The sequence below is a fragment of the Urocampus carinirostris genome, chromosome 10 (genome assembly GCF_059441175.1).
Source record: "Urocampus carinirostris isolate Australia breed hairy pipefish chromosome 10, RoL_Ucar_1.0, whole genome shotgun sequence".
Lineage (NCBI taxonomy): Eukaryota > Metazoa > Chordata > Actinopteri > Syngnathiformes > Syngnathidae > Urocampus > Urocampus carinirostris.
In genome coordinates this window covers 14032650-14049999 of record NC_142358.1, presented here as the reverse complement: position 1 = coordinate 14049999, position 17350 = coordinate 14032650, and the positions used below count along the sequence as shown (strand labels likewise).

The window sequence follows — 17350 nt, the reverse complement described above, 5'->3', positions numbered from 1 at the left end:
GCCAGCTAGTCACAGAGCACACAGAGACAGACAACTCACTGCTCTTTCACACCTAGGGACAATTTGGAACGGTGAATTAACCTGTCATTGATGTTTTTGAAAACCCACGCAAGCACGGGGAGAACATGCAAACCCCATACAGGAAGATTCGATCTCATGACCTCAGAACTGTGCTGCACACGCACTAACCACTGCGTTGCATTGCTGCTTCAATCAATCATATACAAATTATCATATCTTACATCATTATAACTATAATTTTTTGAGTCATCAAAAAATGACCACATTATTTAATCATGTTAGATACAGTATTTTACAGTTTCTGAGAAATTATTATTATGACCAGAAATTACGGAAGTTCAGTTCTTCTTTTGAGATAAACTAATTAAGAACATCAGTGAATGCACATTTACCGACGGCTTTACCGACATATTTGGTAAATGGATCTTTAAGAGAGATGTGACTTGGGTGAAGCCCAAGACCACTATGTTGTTTTCAATATCAAAGTCACCTTAACAGGCACTTGATCCCCGGACCCTTATTGGTTTATCTCAATAAAAAACTGAACTTCAGAAATTTCTGGTGCTGTTTAAATGGTGCTCAACCAAGATCTTTAAGTGGCCTTGATCATCGTACTTGTTAAGTGGATCTTTAAGAGAGATCTGACTTGAGTGAAACTCAAGACCACTTTGTTATTTTCAATATCAAAGTCACCTGAAAAGGGACTTGAACCCTGGACCCTCAGAATAAAAGTCTAATGCTCTACCAACTGAGCTACCCGGGCTTGAACACAGTTGCTTTGTCGCCTTTTTTTTGCCTTGGTGCCAAAATGTGCATTCACTGATGTTTTTTATTGGTTTATCTCAAGAAAAAAAAATAAACTTCAGTAATTTCTGGTACTGTTTAAATGGTGCTCAACCAAGGTCTTTAAATTGCCTTGACCATCACACTTGTCAAGTGGATCTTTAAGAAAGATCTGACTTGGGTGAAGCCCAAGACCACTATGTTGTTTTCAATATCAAAGTCACCAGAACAGGGACTTGAACCCTGGACCCTCAGATTAAAAGTCTGATGCTCTACCAACTGAGCTACCCAGGCTTGAAAAGAGCTGCTTTGTCGCCTTTTTTTCCCCCTGGTGCCAAAATGTGCATTTACTGATGTTCTTTCGTGGTTTATCTCAATAAAAAAGTGAACTTCAGTCATTTCTGGTACTGTTTTAATGGTGCTCAACCAAGAACTTTAAGTGGCCTTGACCATCGTACTTGTTAAGAGGATCTTTAAGAGAGATCTGACTTGGGTGAAGCCCAAGACCACTTTGTTGTTTTCAATATCAATGTCACCTGAACAGGGACTTGAACCCTGGACCGTTAGATTAAAAGTCTGATGCTCTACCAACTGAGCTACCCAGGCTTGAAAACAATTGCTTTGTCGCCTTTTTTTTGCCCTGGTGCCAAAATGTGCATTTACTGATGTTCTTTATCTCAATTAAAAAACAAATTTCAGTAGTTTCTGGTACTGTTCCGCTTCTGGATTAACCAATATCTGGATAAGGCCTTTACCGACGTACTTGGTAAATGGATCTTTCAGAGAAATGTGACCTGAGTGAAACCCAGGACCGTTCTGTTGTTTTCAATAACAGAGTCACCTGAACAGGGACTTGAACCCTGGACCCTCAGATTAAAAGTCTGATGCTCTACCAACTGAGCTACCCAGGCTTGAAAACAGCTGCTTTGTCGCCTTTTTTTTGCCCTGGTGCCAAAATGTGCATTTACTGATGATCTTTATTGGTTTATCTCAATTAAAAACTGAACTTCAGTAATTTCTGGTACTGTTTAAAGGGTGTTCAAACAAGATCTTTAAATGGCCTTGATCATTGCACTTGTTAAGTGGATCTTCAAGAGAGATGTGACTTGGGTGAAGCCCAAGACCACTATGTTGTTTTCAATATCAAAGTCACCTGAACAGGGACTTGAACCCTGGACCCTCAGATTAAAAGTCTGATGCTCTACCAACTGAGCTACCCAGGCTTGAAAACAGCTGCTTTGTCGCCTTTTTTCCCCCTGGTGCCAAAATGTGCATTTACTGATGTTCTTTATTGGTTTATCTCAATAAAAACCTGAACTTCATTAATTTCTGGTACTGTGTCCGCTTGGTGATTAACCAATATCTGGATACTGCCTTTACCAACGTACTTGGTAAATGGATCGTTCAGAGAGATGTGACCTGGGTGAAACCCAGGTCCACTTTGTTGTTTTCAATAACAAAGTCACCTGAACAGGGACTTGAACCCTGACCCCTCAGATTAAAAGTCTGATGTTCTACCAACTGAGCTACCCAGGCTTGAAAACAACTGCTTTGTCGCCTTTTTTTTGCCCTGGTGCCAAAATGTGCATTTACTGATGTTCTTTATCTCAATAAAAAAACAAACTTCAGTAGTTTCTGGTACTGTTCCGCTTCTGGATTAACCAATATCTGGATCAGGCCTTTACCGACGTACTTGGTAAATGGATCGTTCAGAGAAATGTGACCTGAGTGAAACCGAGGACCGTTCTGTTGTTTTCAATAACAGAGTCACCTGAACAGGGACTTGAAACCTGGGCCTTCAGATTAAAAGTCTGATGCTCTACCAACTAAGCTACCCAGGCTTGTAGAGAAACTGCTTGTCGCCTACTTTATTTATTGCCCTGGTGCCTAAATGTGAATTTACTGATGTTCTTTATTGGTTTATCTCAATAAAAACCTGAACTTCAGTAATTTCTGGTGCTGTTTAAATGGTGCTCAACCAAGATTTTTAAGTGGCCTTGACCATCTAACTTGGTAAGTGGATACTTAAGAGAGATCTGACTTGGGTGAAGCCCAAGACCACTATGTTGTTTTCAATATCAATATCACCTGAACAGGGACTTGAACCCTGGACCCTCAGATTAAAAGTCTGATGCTCTACCAACTGAGCTACCCAGGCTTGAAAAGAGCTGCTTTGTCGCCTTTTTTGCCCTGGTGCCAAAATGTGCATTTACTGATGTTCTTTTTTGGTTTATCTCAATAAAAAACTGAACTTCAGTCATTTTTGGTACTGTGTCCGCTTGGTGATTAACCAATATCTGGATACTGCCTTTACAAAGGTACTTGGTAAATGGATCGTTCAGAGAGATGTGACCTGAGTGAAACCCAGGACCACTTTGTTGTTTTCAATAACAAAGTCACCTGAACAGGGACTTGAACCCTGGACCCTCAGATTAAAAGTCTGATGCTCTACCAAGTGAGCTACCCAGGCTTGAAAACAGCTGCTTTGTCGCCTTTTTTGCCCTGGTCCCAAAATGTGCATTTACTGATGTTCTTTACTGGTTAATCTCAATTAAAAACTGAACTTCAGTAATTTCTGGTACTGTTTAAAGGGTGATCAAACAAGATCTTTAAATGGCCTTGACCATCGCACTTGTTAAGTGTATACTTAAGAGAGATCTGACTTGGGTGAAGCCCAAGACCACTATGTGGTTTTCAATATCAATGTCACCTGAACAGGGACTTGAACCCTGGACCCTCAGATTAAAAGTCTGATGCTCTACCAATTGAGCTACCCAGGCTTGAAAACAATTGCTTTGTCGCCTTTTTTTCCCCTGGTGCCAAAATGTGCATTTACTGATGTTCTTTTTTGGTTTATCTCAATAAAAAACTGAACTTCAGTCATTTTTGGTACTGTGTCCGCTTGGTGATTAACCAATATCTGGATACTGTCTTTACCAACGTACTTAGTAAATGGATCGTTCAGAGAGATGTGACCTGAGTGAAACCCAGGACCACTTTGTTGTTTTCAATAACAAAGTCACCTGAACAGGGACTTGAACCCTGGACCCTCAGATTAAAAGTCTGATGCTCTACCAATTGAGCTACCCAGGCTTGAAAACAACTGCTTTGTCGACTTTTTTTCCCCTGGTGCCAAAATGTGCATTTACTGATGTTCTTTTTTGGTGTATCTCAATAAAGCACTGAACTTCAGTCATTTTTGGTACTGTGTCGGCTTGGTGATTAACCAATATCTGGATACTGCCTTTACCAATGTACTTGGTAAATGGATCATTCAGAGAGATGTGACCTGAGTGAAACCCAGGACCACTTTGTTGTTTTCAATAACAAAGTCACCTGAACAGGGACTTGAACCCTGGACCCTCAGATTAAAAGTCTGATGCTCTACCAACTGAGCTACCCAGGCTTGATAAAAACTGCTTTGTCGCCTTTTTTTTGCCCTGGTGCAAAAATGTGCATTCATTGATGTTCTTAATTGGTTTGTCTCAATAGAAAAACCAAACTTCAGTAATTTCTGGTACTGTTCCGCATGGTGATTAACCAATATCCGGACATTGCCTTTCCCGACATATTTGGTAAATGGATCTTTCAGAGAGATGTGACCTGAGTGAAACCCAGGACCATTTTGTTGTTTTCAATAACAGAGTCACCTGAACAGGGACTTGAACCCTGGACCATCAGATTAAAAGTCTGATGCTCTACCAACTGAGCTACCCAGGCTTGAAAACAACTGCTTTGTCGCCTTTTTTTGCCCTGGTGCCAAAATTTGCATTTACTGACGTTCTTTTTTGGTTTATCTCAATAAAAAACTGAACTTCAGTCATTTTCTGTACTGTGTCCGCTTGTTGATTAACCAATATCTGGATACTGCCTTTACCAACGTACTTGGTAAATGGATCGTTCAGAGAGATGTGACCTGAGTGAAACCCAGGTCCACTTTGTTGTTTTCAATAACAAAGTCACCTTAACAGGGACTTGAACCCCGACCCTCAGATTAAAAGTCTGATGCTCTACCAACTGAGCTACCCAGGCTTGAAAAAAACTGCTTTGTCGCCTTTTTTTTGCCCTGGTGCCAAAATGTGCATTCATTGATGTTCTTAATTGGTTTGTCTCAATAGAAAAACCAAACTTCAGTAATTTCTGGTACTGTTCCGCATGGTGATTAACCAATATCTGGATATTGCCTTTCCCGACATATTTGGTAAATGGATCGTTCAGAGAGATGTGACCTGAGTGTAACCCAGGTCCACTTTGTTGTTTTCAATAACAAAGTCACCTTAACAGGGACTTGAACCCTGGACCCTCAGATTAAAAGTCTGATGCTCTACCAACTGAGCTACCCAGGCTTGAAAAAAACTGCTTTGTCGCCTTTTTTTTGCCCTGGTGCCAAAATGTGCATTCATTGATGTTCTTAATTGGTTTGTCTCAATAGAAAAACCAAACTTCAGTAATTTCTGGTACTGTTCCGCATGGTGATTAACCAATATCTGGATATTGCCTTTCCCGACATATTTGGTAAATGGATCGTTCAGAGAGATGTGACCTGAGTGTAACCCAGGTCCACTTTGTTGTTTTCAATAACAAAGTCACCTTAACAGGGACTTGAACCCTGGACCCTCAGATTAAAAGTCTGATGCTCTACCAACTGAGCTACTCAGGCTTGAAAAAAACTGCTTTGTCGCCTTTTTTTTGCCCTGGTGCCAAAATGTGCATTCATTGATGTTCTTAATTGGTTTGTCTTAATAGAAAAACCAAACTTCAGTAATTTCTGGTACTGTTCCGCATGGTGATTAACCAATATCCGGATATTGCCTTTCCCGACATATTTGGTAAATGGATCTTTCAGAGAGGTGTGACCTGAGTGAAACCCAGGACCATTTTGTTGTTTTCAATAACAGAGTCACCTGAACAGGGACTTGAACCCTGGACCCTCAGATTAAAAGTCTGATGCTCTACCAACTGAGCTACCCAGGCTTGAAAACAGCTGCTTTGTCGTCTTTTTTTTGCCCTGGTGCCAAAATGTACATTTACTGATGATCTTTATTGGTTTATCTCAATTAAAAACTGAACTTCAGTAATTTCTGGTACTGTTTAAAGGGTGTTCAAACAAGATCTTTAAATGGCCTTGATCATTGCACTTGGTAAGTGGATACTTAAGAGAGATCTGACTTGGGTGAAGCCCAAGACCACTATGTTGTTTTCAATATCAATATAACCAGAACAGGGACTTGAACCCTGGACCCTCAGATTAAAAGTCTGATGCTCTACCAACTGAGCTACCCAGGCTTGAAAAGAGCTGCTTTGTCGCCTTTTTTTTGCCCTGGTGCCAAAATGTGCATTTACTGATGTTCTTTTTTGGTTTATCTCAATAAAAAACTGAACTTCAGTCATTTTTGGTACTGTGTCCGCTTGGTGATTAACCAATATCTGGATACTGCCTTTACAAAGGTACTTGTTAAATGGATCGTTTAGAGAGATGTGACCTGAGTGAAACCCAGGACCACTTTGTTGTTTTCAATAACAAAGTCACTTGAACAGGGACTTGAACCCTGGACCCTCAGATTAAAAGTCTGATGCTCTACCAAGTGAGCTACCCAGGCTTGAAAACAGCTGCTTTGTCGCCTTTTTTGCCCTGGTCCCAATATGTGCATTTACTGATGTTCTTTACTGGTTAATCTCAATTAAAAACTGAACTTCAGTAATTTCTGGTACTGTTTAAAGGGTGATCAAACAAGATCTTTAAATGGCCTTGACCATCGCACTTGTTAAGTGGATACTTAAGAGAGATCTGACTTGGGTGAAGCCCAAGACCACTATGTTGTTTTCCATATCAATGTCACCTGAACAGGGACTTGAACCCTGGACCCTCAGATTAAAAGTCTGATGCTCTACCAATTGAGCTACCCAGGCTTGAAAACAACTGCTTTGTCGCCTTTTTTTCCCCTGGTGCCAAAATGTGCATTTACTGATGTTCTTTTTTGGTTTATCTCAATAAAAAACTGAACTTCAGTCATTTTTGGTACTGTGTCCGCTTGGTGATTAACCAATATCTGGATACTGTCTTTACCAACGTACTTAGTAAATGGATCGTTCAGAGAGATGTGACCTGAGTGAAACCCAGGACCACTTTGTTGTTTTCAATAACAAAGTCACCTGAACAGGGACTTGAACCCTGGACCCTCAGATTAAAAGTCTGATGCTCTACCAATTGAGCTACCCAGGCTTGAAAACAACTGCTTTGTCGCCTTTTTTTCCCCTGGTGCCAAAATGTGCATTTACTGATGTTCTTTATTGGTTTATCTCAATAAAGCACTGAACTTCAGTAATTTCTGGTACTGTGTCCGCTTGGTGATTAACCAATATCTGGATACTGCCTTTACCAACGTACTTGGTAAATGGATCTTTCAGTGAGATGTGACTTGAGTGAAGCCCAGGACCACTTTTTTGTTTTCAATATCAATGTCACCTGAAAAGGGACTTGAACCCTGGACCGTCAGATTGAAAGTCTGATGCTCTACTTTATTTTTTGCCCTGGTGCCAAAATGGGCATTTACTGATAATCTTTAGTGGTTTATCTCAATAAAAAACTGACCTTCAGTCATTTCTGGTACTGTTTTAATGGTGCTCAACCAAGAACTTTAAGTGGCCTTGACCATCGTACTTGTTAAGAGGATCTTTAAGAGAGATCTGACTTGGGTGAAGCCCAAGACCACTTTGTTGTTTTCAATATCAATGTCACCTGAACAGGGACTTGAACCCTGGACCGTTAGATTAAAAGTCTGATGCTCTACCAACTGAGCTACCCAGGCTTGAAAACAATTGCTTTGTCGCCTTTTTTTTGCCCTGGTGCCAAAATGTGCATTTACTGATGTTCTTTATCTCAATTAAAAAACAGATTTCAGTAGTTTCTGGTACTGTTCCGCTTCTGGATTAACCAATATCTGGATAAGGCCTTTACCGACGTACTTGGTAAATGGATCGTTCAGAGAAATGTGACCTGAGTGAAACCCAGGACCGTTCTGTTGTTTTCAATAACAGAGTCACCTGAACAGGGACTTGAACCCTGGACCCTCAGATTAAAAGTCTGATGCTCTACCAACTGAGCTACCCAGGCTTGAAAACAGCTGCTTTGTCGCCTTTTTTTTGCCCTGGTGCCAAAATGTGCATTTACTGATGATCTTTATTGGTTTATCTCAATTAAAAACTGAACTTCAGTAATTTCTGGTACTGTTTAAAGGGTGTTCAAACAAGATCTTTAAATGGCCTTGATCATTGCACTTGTTAAGTGGATCTTCAAGAGAGATGTGAATTGGGTGAAGCCCAAGACCACTATGTTGTTTTCAATATCAAAGTCACCTGAACAGGGACTTGAACCCTGGACCCTCAGATTAAAAGTCTGATGCTCTACCAACTGAGCTACCCAGGCTTGAAAACAACTGCTTTGTCGCCTTTTTTCCCCCTGGTGCCAAAATGTGCATTTACTGATGTTCTTTATTGGTTTATCTCAATAAAAACCTGAACTTCATTAATTTCTGGTACTGTGTCCGCTTGGTGATTAACCAATATCTGGATACTGCCTTTACCAACGTACTTGGTAAATGGATCGTTCAGAGAGATGTGACCTGAGTGAAACCCAGGTCCACTTTGTTGTTTTCAATAACAAAGTCACCTGAACAGGGACTTGAACCCTGACCCCTCAGATTAAAAGTCTGATGTTCTACCAACTGAGCTACCCAGGCTTGAAAACAACTGCTTTGTCGCCTTTTTTTTGCCCTGGTGCCAAAATGTGCATTTACTGATGTTCTTTATCTCAATAAAAAAACAAACTTCAGTAGTTTCTGGTACTGTTCCGCTTCTGGATTAACCAATATCTGGATCAGGCCTTTACCGACGTACTTGGTAAATGGATCGTTCAGAGAAATGTGACCTGAGTGAAACCGAGGACCGTTCTATTGTTTTCAATAACAGAGTCACCTGAACAGGGACTTGAAACCTGGGCCCTCAGATTAAAAGTCTGATGCTCTACCAACTAAGCTACCCAGGCTTGTAGAGAAACTGCTTGTCGCCTACTTTATTTATTGCCCTGGTGCCTAAATGTGAATTTACTGATGTTCTTTATTGGTTTATCTCAATAAAAACCTGAACTTCAGTAATTTCTGGTGCTGTTTAAATGGTGCTCAACCAAGATTTTTAAGTGGCCTTGACCATCTAACTTGGTAAGTGGATACTTAAGAGAGATCTGACTTGGGTGAAGCCCAAGACCACTATGTTGTTTTCAATATCAATATCACCTGAACAGGGACTTGAACCCTGGACCCTCAGATTAAAAGTCTGATGCTCTACCAACTGAGCTACCCAGGCTTGAAAAGAGCTGCTTTGTCGCCTTTTTTGCCCTTGTGCCAAAATGTGCATTTACTGATGTTCTTTTTTGGTTTATCTCAATAAAAAACTGAACTTCAGTCATTTTTGGTACTGTGTCCGCTTGTTGATTAACCAATATCTGGATACTGCCTTTACAAAGGTACTTGGTAAATGGATCGTTCAGAGAGATGTGACCTGAGTGAAACCCAGGACCACTTTGTTGTTTTCAATAACAAAGTCACCTGAACAGGGACTTGAACCCTGGACCCTCAGATTAAAAGTCTGATGCTCTACCAAGTGAGCTACCCAGGCTTGAAAACAGCTGCTTTGTCGCCTTTTTTGCCCTGGTCCCAAAATGTGCATTTACTGATGTTCTTTACTGGTTAATCTCAATTAAAAACTGAACTTCAGTAATTTCTGGTACTGTTTAAAGGGTGATCAAACAAGATCTTTAAATGGCCTTGACCATCGCACTTGTTAAGTGTATACTTAAGAGAGATCTGACTTGGGTGAAGCCCAAGACCACTATGTTGTTTTCAATATCAATGTCACCTGAACAGGGACTTGAACCCTGGACCCTCAGATTAAAAGTCTGATGCTCTACCAATTGAGCTACCCAGGCTTGAAAACAACTGCTTTGTCGCCTTTTTTTCCCCTGGTGCCAAAATGTGCATTTACTGATGTTCTTTTTTGGTTTATCTCAATAAAAAACTGAACTTCAGTCATTTTTGGTACTGTGTCCGCTTGGTGATTAACCAATATCTGGATACTGTCTTTACCAACGTACTTAGTAAATGGATCGTTCAGAGAGATGTGACCTGAGTGAAACCCAGGACCACTTTGTTATTTTCAATAACAAAGTCACCTGAACAGGGACTTGAACCCTGGACCCTCAGGTTAAAAGTCTGATGCTCTACCAATTGAGCTACCCAGGCTTGAAAACATCTGCTTTGTCGCCTTTTTTTCCCCTGGTGCCAAAATGTGCATTTACTGATGTTCTTTATTGGTTTATCTCAATAAAGCACTGAACTTCAGTCATTTTTGGTACTGTGTCGGCTTGGTGATTAACCAATATCTGGATACTGCCTTTACCAATGTACTTGGTAAATGGATCATTCAGAGAGATGTGACCTGAGTGAAACCCAGGACCACTTTGTTGTTTTCAATAACAAAGTCACCTGAACAGGGACTTGAACCCTGGACCCTCAGATTAAAAGTCTGATGCTCTACCAACTGAGCTACCCAGGCTTGATAAAAACTGCTTTGTCGCCTTTTTTTTGCCCTGGTGCAAAAATGTGCATTCATTGATGTTCTTAATTGGTTTGTCTCAATAGAAAAACCAAACGTCAGTAATTTCTGGTACTGTTCCGCATGGTGATTAACCAATATCCGGACATTGCCTTTCCCGACATATTTGGTAAATGGATCTTTCAGAGAGATGTGACCTGAGTGAAACCCAGGACCATTTTGTTGTTTTCAATAACAGAGTCACCTGAACAGGGACTTGAAACCTGGGCCCTCAGATTAAAAGTCTGATGCTCTACCAACTAAGCTACCCAGGCTTGTAGAGAAACTGCTTGTCGCCTACTTTATTTATTGCCCTGGTGCCTAAATGTGAATTTACTGATGTTCTTTATTGGTTTATCTCAATAAAAACCTGAACTTCAGTAATTTCTGGTGCTGTTTAAATGGTGCTCAACCAAGGTTTTTAAGTGGCCTTGACCATCTAACTTGGTAAGTGGATACTTAAGAGAGATCTGACTTGGGTGAAGCCCAAGACCACTATGTTGTTTTCAATATCAATATCACCTGAACAGGGACTTGAACCCTGGACCCTCAGATTAAAAGTCTGATGCTCTACCAACTGAGCTACCCAGGCTTGAAAAGAGCTGTTTTGTCGCCTTTTTTGCCCTGGTGCCAAAATGTGCATTTACTGATGTTCTTTTTTGGTTTATCTCAATAAAAAACTGAACTTCAGTCATTTTTGGTACTGTGTCCGCTTGGTGATTAACCAATATCTGGATACTGCCTTTACAAAGGTACTTGGTAAATGGATCGTTCAGAGAGATGTGACCTGAGTGAAACCCAGGACCACTTTGTTGTTTTCAATAACAAAGTCACCTGAACAGGGACTTGAACCCTGGTCCCTCAGATTAAAAGTCTGATGCTCTACCAAGTGAGCTACCCAGGCTTGAAAACAGCTGCTTTGTCGCCTTTTTTGCCCTGGTCCCAAAATGTGCATTTACTGATGTTCTTTACTGGTTAATCTCAATTAAAAACTGAACTTCAGTAATTTCTGGTACTGTTTAAAGGGTGATCAAACAAGATCTTTAAATGGCCTTGACCATCGCACTTGTTAAGTGTATACTTAAGAGAGATCTGACTTGGGTGAAGCCCAAGACCACTATGTTGTTTTCAATATCAATGTCACCTGAACAGGGACTTGAACCCTGGACCCTCAGATTAAAAGTCTGATGCTCTACCAATTGAGCTACCCAGGCTTGAAAACAACTGCTTTGTCGCCTTTTTTTCCCCTGGTGCCAAAATGTGCATTTACTGATGTTCTTTTTTGGTTTATCTCAATAAAAAACTGAACTTCAGTCATTTTTGGTACTGTGTCCGCTTGGTGATTAACCAATATCTGGATACTGTCTTTACCAACGTACTTAGTAAATGGATCGTTCAGAGAGATGTGACCTGAGTGAAACCCAGGACCACTTTGTTATTTTCAATAACAAAGTCACCTGAACAGGGACTTGAACCCTGGACCCTCAGGTTAAAAGTCTGATGCTCTACCAATTGAGCTACCCAGGCTTGAAAACATCTGCTTTGTCGCCTTTTTTTCCCCTGGTGCCAAAATGTGCATTTACTGATGTTCTTTATTGGTTTATCTCAATAAAGCACTGAACTTCAGTCATTTTTGGTACTGTGTCGGCTTGGTGATTAACCAATATCTGGATACTGCCTTTACCAATGTACTTGGTAAATGGATCATTCAGAGAGATGTGACCTGAGTGAAACCCAGGACCACTTTGTTGTTTTCAATAACAAAGTCACCTGAACAGGGACTTGAACCCTGGACCCTCAGATTAAAAGTCTGATGCTCTACCAACTGAGCTACCCAGGCTTGATAAAAACTGCTTTGTCGCCTTTTTTTTGCCCTGGTGCAAAAATGTGCATTCATTGATGTTCTTAATTGGTTTGTCTCAATAGAAAAACCAAACTTCAGTAATTTCTGGTACTGTTCCGCATGGTGATTAACCAATATCCGGACATTGCCTTTCCCGACATATTTGGTAAATGGATCTTTCAGAGAGATGTGACCTGAGTGAAACCCAGGACCATTTTGTTGTTTTCAATAACAGAGTCACCTTAACAGGGACTTGAACCCTGGACCCTCAGATTAAAAGTCTGATGCTCTACTAATTGAGCTACCCAGGCTTGAAAAAAACTGCTTTGTCGCCTTTTTTTTGCCCTGGTGCCAAAATGTGCATTCATTGATGTTCTTAATTGGTTTGTCTCAATAGAAAAACCAAACTTCAGTAATTTCTGGTACTGTTCCGCATGGTGATTAACCAATATCTGGATATTGCCTTTCCCGACATATTTCGTAAATGGATCGTTCAGAGAGATGTGACCTGAGTGAAACCCAGGTCCACTTTGTTGTTTTCAATAACAAAGTCACCTTAACAGGGACTTGAACCCTGGACCCTCAGATTAAAAGTCTGATGCTCTACCAACTGAGCTACCCAGGTTTGAAAAAAACTGCTTTGTCGCCTTTTTTTTCCCTGGTGCCAAAATGTGCATTCATTGATGTTCTTAATTGGTTTGTCTTAATAGAAAAAACAAACTTCAGTAATTTCTGGTACTGTTCCGCATGGTGATTAACCAATATCCGGATATTGCCTTTCCCGACATATTTGGTAAATGGATCTTTCAGAGAGGTGTGACCTGAGTGAAACCCAGGACCATTTTGTTGTTTTCAATAACAGAGTCACCTGAACAGGGACTTGAACCCTGGACCCTCAGATTAAAAGTCTGATGCTCTACCAACTGAGCTACCCAGGCTTGAAAACAGCTGCTTTGTCGCCTTTTTTTTGCCCTGGTGCCAAAATGTGCATTTACTGATGATCTTTATTGGTTTATCTCAATTAAAAACTGAACTTCAGTAATTTCTGGTACTGTTTAAAGGGTGTTCAAACAAGATCTTTAAATGGCCTTGATCATTGCACTTGTTAAGTGGATCTTTAAGAGAGATGTGACTTGGGTGAAGCCCAAGACCACTATGTTGTTTTCAATATCAAAGTCACCTGAACAGGGACTTGAACCCTGGACCCTCAGATTAAAAGTCTGATGTTCTACCAATTGAGCTACCCAGGCTTGAAAACAACTGCTTTGTCGCCTTTTTTTCCCCTGGTGCCAAAATGTGCATTTACTGATGTTCTTTTTTGGTTTATCTCAATAAAAAACTGAACTTCAGTCATTTTTGGTACTGTGTCCGCTTGGTGATTAACCAATATCTGGATACTGTCTTTACCAACGTACTTAGTAAATGGATCGTTCAGAGAGATGTGACCTGAGTGAAACCCAGGACCACTTTGTTGTTTTCAATAACAAAGTCACCTGAACAGGGACTTGAACCCTGGACCCTCAGATTAAAAGTCTGATGCTCTACCAACTGAGCTACCCAGGCTTGATAAAAACTGCTTTGTCGCCTTTTTTTTGCCCTGGTGCAAAAATGTGCATTCATTGATGTTCTTAATTGGTTTGTCTCAATAGAAAAACCAAACTTCAGTAATTTCTGGTACTGTTCCGCATGGTGATTAACCAATATCCGGACATTGCCTTTCCCGACATATTTGGTAAATGGATCTTTCAGAGAGATGTGACCTGAGTGAAACCCAGGACCATTTTGTTGTTTTCAATAACAGAGTCACCTGAACAGGGACTTGAACCCTGGACCATCAGATTAAAAGTCTGATGCTCTACCAACTGAGCTACCCAGGCTTGAAAACAACTGCTTTGTCGCCTTTTTTTGCCCTGGTGCCAAAATTTGCATTTACTGACGTTCTTTTTTGGTTTATCTCAATAAAAAACTGAACTTCAGTCATTTTCTGTACTGTGTCCGCTTGTTGATTAACCAATATCTGGATACTGCCTTTACCAACGTACTTGGTAAATGGATCGTTCAGAGAGATGTGACCTGAGTGAAACCCAGGTCCACTTTGTTGTTTTCAATAACAAAGTCACCTTAACAGGGACTTGAACCCTGGACCCTCAGATTAAAAGTCTGATGCTCTACCAACTGAGCTACCCAGGCTTGAAAAAAACTGCTTTGTCGCCTTTTTTTTGCCCTGGTGCCAAAATGTGCATTCATTGATGTTCTTAATTGGTTTGTCTCAGTAGAAAAACCAAACTTCAGTAATTTCTGGTACTGTTCCGCATGGTGATTAACCAATATCTGGATATTGCCTTTCCCGACATATTTGGTAAATGGATCGTTCAGAGAGGTGTGACCTGAGTGAAACCCAAGACCACTATGTTGTTTTCAATATCAAAGTCACCTGAACAGGGACTTGAAACCTGGACCCTCAGATTAAAAGTCTGATGCTCTACCAACTGAGCTACCCAGGCTTGAAAACAGCTGCTTTGTCGCATTTTTTCCCCCTGGTGCCAAAATGTGCATTTAATGATGTTCTTTATTGGTTTATCTCAATAAAAACCTGAACTTCATTAATTTCTGGTACTGTGTCCGCTTGGTGATTAACCAATATCTGGATACTGCCTTTACCAACGTACTTGGTAAATGGATCGTTCAGAGAGATGTGACCTGAGTGAAACCCAGGTCCACTTTGTTGTTTTCAATAACAAAGTCACCTGAACAGGGACTTGAACCCTGAACCCTCAGATTAAAAGTCTGATGCTCTACCAACTGAGCTACCCAGGCTTGAAAACAACTGCTTTGTCGCCTTTTTTTGCCCTGGTGCCAAAATGTGCATTTACTGATGTTCTTTATCTCAATAAAAAAACAAACTTCAGTAGTTTCTGGTACTGTTCCGCTTCTGGATTAACCAATATCTGGATCAGGCCTTTACCGACGTACTTGGTAAATGGATCGTTCAGAGAAATGTGACCTGAGTGAAACCGAGGACCGTTCTGTTGTTTTCAATAACAGAGTCACCTGAACAGGGACTTGAAACCTGGGCCTTCAGATTAAAAGTCTGATGCTCTACCAACTAAGCTACCCAGGCTTGTAGAGAAACTGCTTGTCGCCTACTTTATTTATTGCCCTGGTGCCTAAATGTGAATTTACTGATGTTCTTTATTGGTTTATCTCAATAAAAACCTGAACTTCAGTCATTTCTGGTGCTGTTTAAATGGTGCTCAACCAAGATTTTTAAGTGGCCTTGACCATCTAACTTGGTAAGTGGATACTTAAGAGAGATCTGACTTGGGTGAAGCCCAAGACCACTATGTTGTTTTCAATATCAATATAACCAGAACAGGGACTTGAACCCTGGACCCTCAGATTAAAAGTCTGATGCTCTACCAACTGAGCTACCCAGGCTTGAAAAGAGCTGCTTTGTCGCCTTTTTTTTGCCCTGGTGCCAAAATGTGCATTTACTGATGTTCTTTTTTGGTTTATCTCAATAAAAAACTGAACTTCAGTCATTTTTGGTACTGTGTCCGCTTGGTGATTAACCAATATCTGGATACTGCCTTTACAAAGGTACTTGGTAAATGGATCGTTTAGAGAGATGTGACCTGAGTGAAACCCAGGACCACTTTGTTGTTTTCAATAACAAAGTCACTTGAACAGGGACTTGAACCCTGGACCCTCAGATTAAAAGTCTGATGCTCTACCAAGTGAGCTACCCAGGCTTGAAAACAGCTGCTTTGTCGCCTTTTTTGCCCTGGTCCCAATATGTGCATTTACTGATGTTCTTTACTGGTTAATCTCAATTAAAAACTGAACTTCAGTCATTTCTGGTACTGTTTAAAGGGTGATCAAACAAGATCTTTAAATGGCCTTGACCATCGCACTTGTTAAGTGGATACTTAAGAGAGATCTGACTTGGGTGAAGCCCAAGACCACTATGTTGTTTTCCATATCAATGTCACCTGAACAGGGACTTGAACCCTGGACCCTCAGATTAAAAGTCTGATGCTCTACCAATTGAGCTACCCAGGCTTGAAAACAACTGCTTTGTCGCCTTTTTTTCCCCTGGTGCCAAAATGTGCATTTACTGATGTTCTTTTTTGGTTTATCTCAATAAAAAACTGAACTTCAGTCATTTTTGGTACTGTGTCCGCTTGGTGATTAACCAATATCTGGATACTGTCTTTACCAACGTACTTAGTAAATGGATCGTTCAGAGAGATGTGACCTGAGTGAAACCCAGGACCACTTTGTTGTTTTCAATAACAAAGTCACCTGAACAGGGACTTGAACCCTGGACCCTCAGATTAAAAGTCTGATGCTCTACCAATTGAGCTACCCAGGCTTGAAAACAACTGCTTTGTCGCCTTTTTTTCCCCTGGTGCCAAAATGTGCATTTACTGATGTTCTTTATTGGTTTATCTCAATAAAGCACTGAACTTCAGTAATTTCTGGTACTGTGTCCGCTTGGTGATTAACCAATATCTGGATACTGCCTTTACCAATGTACTTGGTAAATGGATCATTCAGAGAGATGTGACCTGAGTGAAACCCAGGACCACTTTGTTGTTTTCAATAACAAAGTCACCTGAACAGGGACTTGAACCCTGGACCCTCAGATTAAAAGTCTGACGCTCTACCAACTGAGCTACCCAGGCTTGAAAAAAACTGCTTTGTCGCCTTTTTTTTGCCCTGGTGCCAAAATGTGCATTTATTGATGTTCTTAATTGGTTTGTCTTAATAGAAAAACCAAACTTCAGTAATTTCTGGTACTGTTCCGCATGGTGATTAACCAATATCCGGATATTGCCTTTCCCGACATATTTGGTAAATGGATCTTTCAGAGAGGTGTGACCTGAGTAAAACCCAGGACCATTTTGTTGTTTTCAATAACAGAGTCACCTGAACAGGGACTTGAACCCTGGACCCTCAGATTAAAAGTCTGATGCTCTACCAACTGAGCTACCCAGGCTTGAAAACAGCTGCTTTGTCGCCTTTTTTTTGCCCTGGTGCCAAAATGTGCAT

The 17350-nt window shown here is 40.7% G+C and overlaps 1 protein-coding gene and 35 non-coding genes across 37 annotated transcripts in view; 1 reads left to right on the top strand and 35 right to left on the bottom strand.

The window, feature by feature from the left end:
• Positions 1–17350, top strand: part of caln1 (calneuron 1) — a 69077-nt gene that overhangs the window by 41211 nt on the left and 10516 nt on the right. The gene's annotated exons all lie outside the window — the stretch shown is intronic.
• Positions 1026–1098, bottom strand: trnak-uuu (transfer RNA lysine (anticodon UUU)). Its single transcript has one exon. It is a non-coding gene; the product is annotated as a tRNA-Lys (tRNA).
• On the bottom strand, positions 1338–1410 carry trnak-uuu (transfer RNA lysine (anticodon UUU)). Its single transcript has one exon. It is a non-coding gene; the product is annotated as a tRNA-Lys (tRNA).
• trnak-uuu (transfer RNA lysine (anticodon UUU)) lies at positions 1643–1715 on the bottom strand. Its single transcript has one exon. It is a non-coding gene; the product is annotated as a tRNA-Lys (tRNA).
• trnak-uuu (transfer RNA lysine (anticodon UUU)) lies at positions 1955–2027 on the bottom strand. Its single transcript has one exon. It is a non-coding gene; the product is annotated as a tRNA-Lys (tRNA).
• On the bottom strand, positions 2890–2962 carry trnak-uuu (transfer RNA lysine (anticodon UUU)). The gene has a single exon. It is a non-coding gene; the product is annotated as a tRNA-Lys (tRNA).
• trnak-uuu (transfer RNA lysine (anticodon UUU)) lies at positions 3512–3584 on the bottom strand. The gene has a single exon. It is a non-coding gene; the product is annotated as a tRNA-Lys (tRNA).
• Positions 3825–3897, bottom strand: trnak-uuu (transfer RNA lysine (anticodon UUU)). Its single transcript has one exon. It is a non-coding gene; the product is annotated as a tRNA-Lys (tRNA).
• Positions 4138–4210, bottom strand: trnak-uuu (transfer RNA lysine (anticodon UUU)). The gene has a single exon. It is a non-coding gene; the product is annotated as a tRNA-Lys (tRNA).
• Positions 4452–4524, bottom strand: trnak-uuu (transfer RNA lysine (anticodon UUU)). The gene has a single exon. It is a non-coding gene; the product is annotated as a tRNA-Lys (tRNA).
• trnak-uuu (transfer RNA lysine (anticodon UUU)) lies at positions 5078–5150 on the bottom strand. The gene has a single exon. It is a non-coding gene; the product is annotated as a tRNA-Lys (tRNA).
• trnak-uuu (transfer RNA lysine (anticodon UUU)) lies at positions 5392–5464 on the bottom strand. The gene has a single exon. It is a non-coding gene; the product is annotated as a tRNA-Lys (tRNA).
• Positions 5706–5778, bottom strand: trnak-uuu (transfer RNA lysine (anticodon UUU)). The gene has a single exon. It is a non-coding gene; the product is annotated as a tRNA-Lys (tRNA).
• trnak-uuu (transfer RNA lysine (anticodon UUU)) lies at positions 6018–6090 on the bottom strand. Its single transcript has one exon. It is a non-coding gene; the product is annotated as a tRNA-Lys (tRNA).
• On the bottom strand, positions 6642–6714 carry trnak-uuu (transfer RNA lysine (anticodon UUU)). The gene has a single exon. It is a non-coding gene; the product is annotated as a tRNA-Lys (tRNA).
• trnak-uuu (transfer RNA lysine (anticodon UUU)) lies at positions 6955–7027 on the bottom strand. The gene has a single exon. It is a non-coding gene; the product is annotated as a tRNA-Lys (tRNA).
• trnak-uuu (transfer RNA lysine (anticodon UUU)) lies at positions 7541–7613 on the bottom strand. Its single transcript has one exon. It is a non-coding gene; the product is annotated as a tRNA-Lys (tRNA).
• Positions 7846–7918, bottom strand: trnak-uuu (transfer RNA lysine (anticodon UUU)). The gene has a single exon. It is a non-coding gene; the product is annotated as a tRNA-Lys (tRNA).
• On the bottom strand, positions 8158–8230 carry trnak-uuu (transfer RNA lysine (anticodon UUU)). Its single transcript has one exon. It is a non-coding gene; the product is annotated as a tRNA-Lys (tRNA).
• Positions 9093–9165, bottom strand: trnak-uuu (transfer RNA lysine (anticodon UUU)). Its single transcript has one exon. It is a non-coding gene; the product is annotated as a tRNA-Lys (tRNA).
• Positions 9715–9787, bottom strand: trnak-uuu (transfer RNA lysine (anticodon UUU)). The gene has a single exon. It is a non-coding gene; the product is annotated as a tRNA-Lys (tRNA).
• trnak-uuu (transfer RNA lysine (anticodon UUU)) lies at positions 10341–10413 on the bottom strand. Its single transcript has one exon. It is a non-coding gene; the product is annotated as a tRNA-Lys (tRNA).
• trnak-uuu (transfer RNA lysine (anticodon UUU)) lies at positions 10972–11044 on the bottom strand. The gene has a single exon. It is a non-coding gene; the product is annotated as a tRNA-Lys (tRNA).
• trnak-uuu (transfer RNA lysine (anticodon UUU)) lies at positions 11594–11666 on the bottom strand. The gene has a single exon. It is a non-coding gene; the product is annotated as a tRNA-Lys (tRNA).
• On the bottom strand, positions 12220–12292 carry trnak-uuu (transfer RNA lysine (anticodon UUU)). The gene has a single exon. It is a non-coding gene; the product is annotated as a tRNA-Lys (tRNA).
• Positions 12848–12920, bottom strand: trnak-uuu (transfer RNA lysine (anticodon UUU)). The gene has a single exon. It is a non-coding gene; the product is annotated as a tRNA-Lys (tRNA).
• Positions 13161–13233, bottom strand: trnak-uuu (transfer RNA lysine (anticodon UUU)). The gene has a single exon. It is a non-coding gene; the product is annotated as a tRNA-Lys (tRNA).
• trnak-uuu (transfer RNA lysine (anticodon UUU)) lies at positions 13786–13858 on the bottom strand. Its single transcript has one exon. It is a non-coding gene; the product is annotated as a tRNA-Lys (tRNA).
• On the bottom strand, positions 14100–14172 carry trnak-uuu (transfer RNA lysine (anticodon UUU)). Its single transcript has one exon. It is a non-coding gene; the product is annotated as a tRNA-Lys (tRNA).
• Positions 14413–14485, bottom strand: trnak-uuu (transfer RNA lysine (anticodon UUU)). Its single transcript has one exon. It is a non-coding gene; the product is annotated as a tRNA-Lys (tRNA).
• trnak-uuu (transfer RNA lysine (anticodon UUU)) lies at positions 15040–15112 on the bottom strand. Its single transcript has one exon. It is a non-coding gene; the product is annotated as a tRNA-Lys (tRNA).
• On the bottom strand, positions 15661–15733 carry trnak-uuu (transfer RNA lysine (anticodon UUU)). Its single transcript has one exon. It is a non-coding gene; the product is annotated as a tRNA-Lys (tRNA).
• Positions 16285–16357, bottom strand: trnak-uuu (transfer RNA lysine (anticodon UUU)). The gene has a single exon. It is a non-coding gene; the product is annotated as a tRNA-Lys (tRNA).
• trnak-uuu (transfer RNA lysine (anticodon UUU)) lies at positions 16598–16670 on the bottom strand. The gene has a single exon. It is a non-coding gene; the product is annotated as a tRNA-Lys (tRNA).
• trnak-uuu (transfer RNA lysine (anticodon UUU)) lies at positions 16911–16983 on the bottom strand. The gene has a single exon. It is a non-coding gene; the product is annotated as a tRNA-Lys (tRNA).
• On the bottom strand, positions 17225–17297 carry trnak-uuu (transfer RNA lysine (anticodon UUU)). Its single transcript has one exon. It is a non-coding gene; the product is annotated as a tRNA-Lys (tRNA).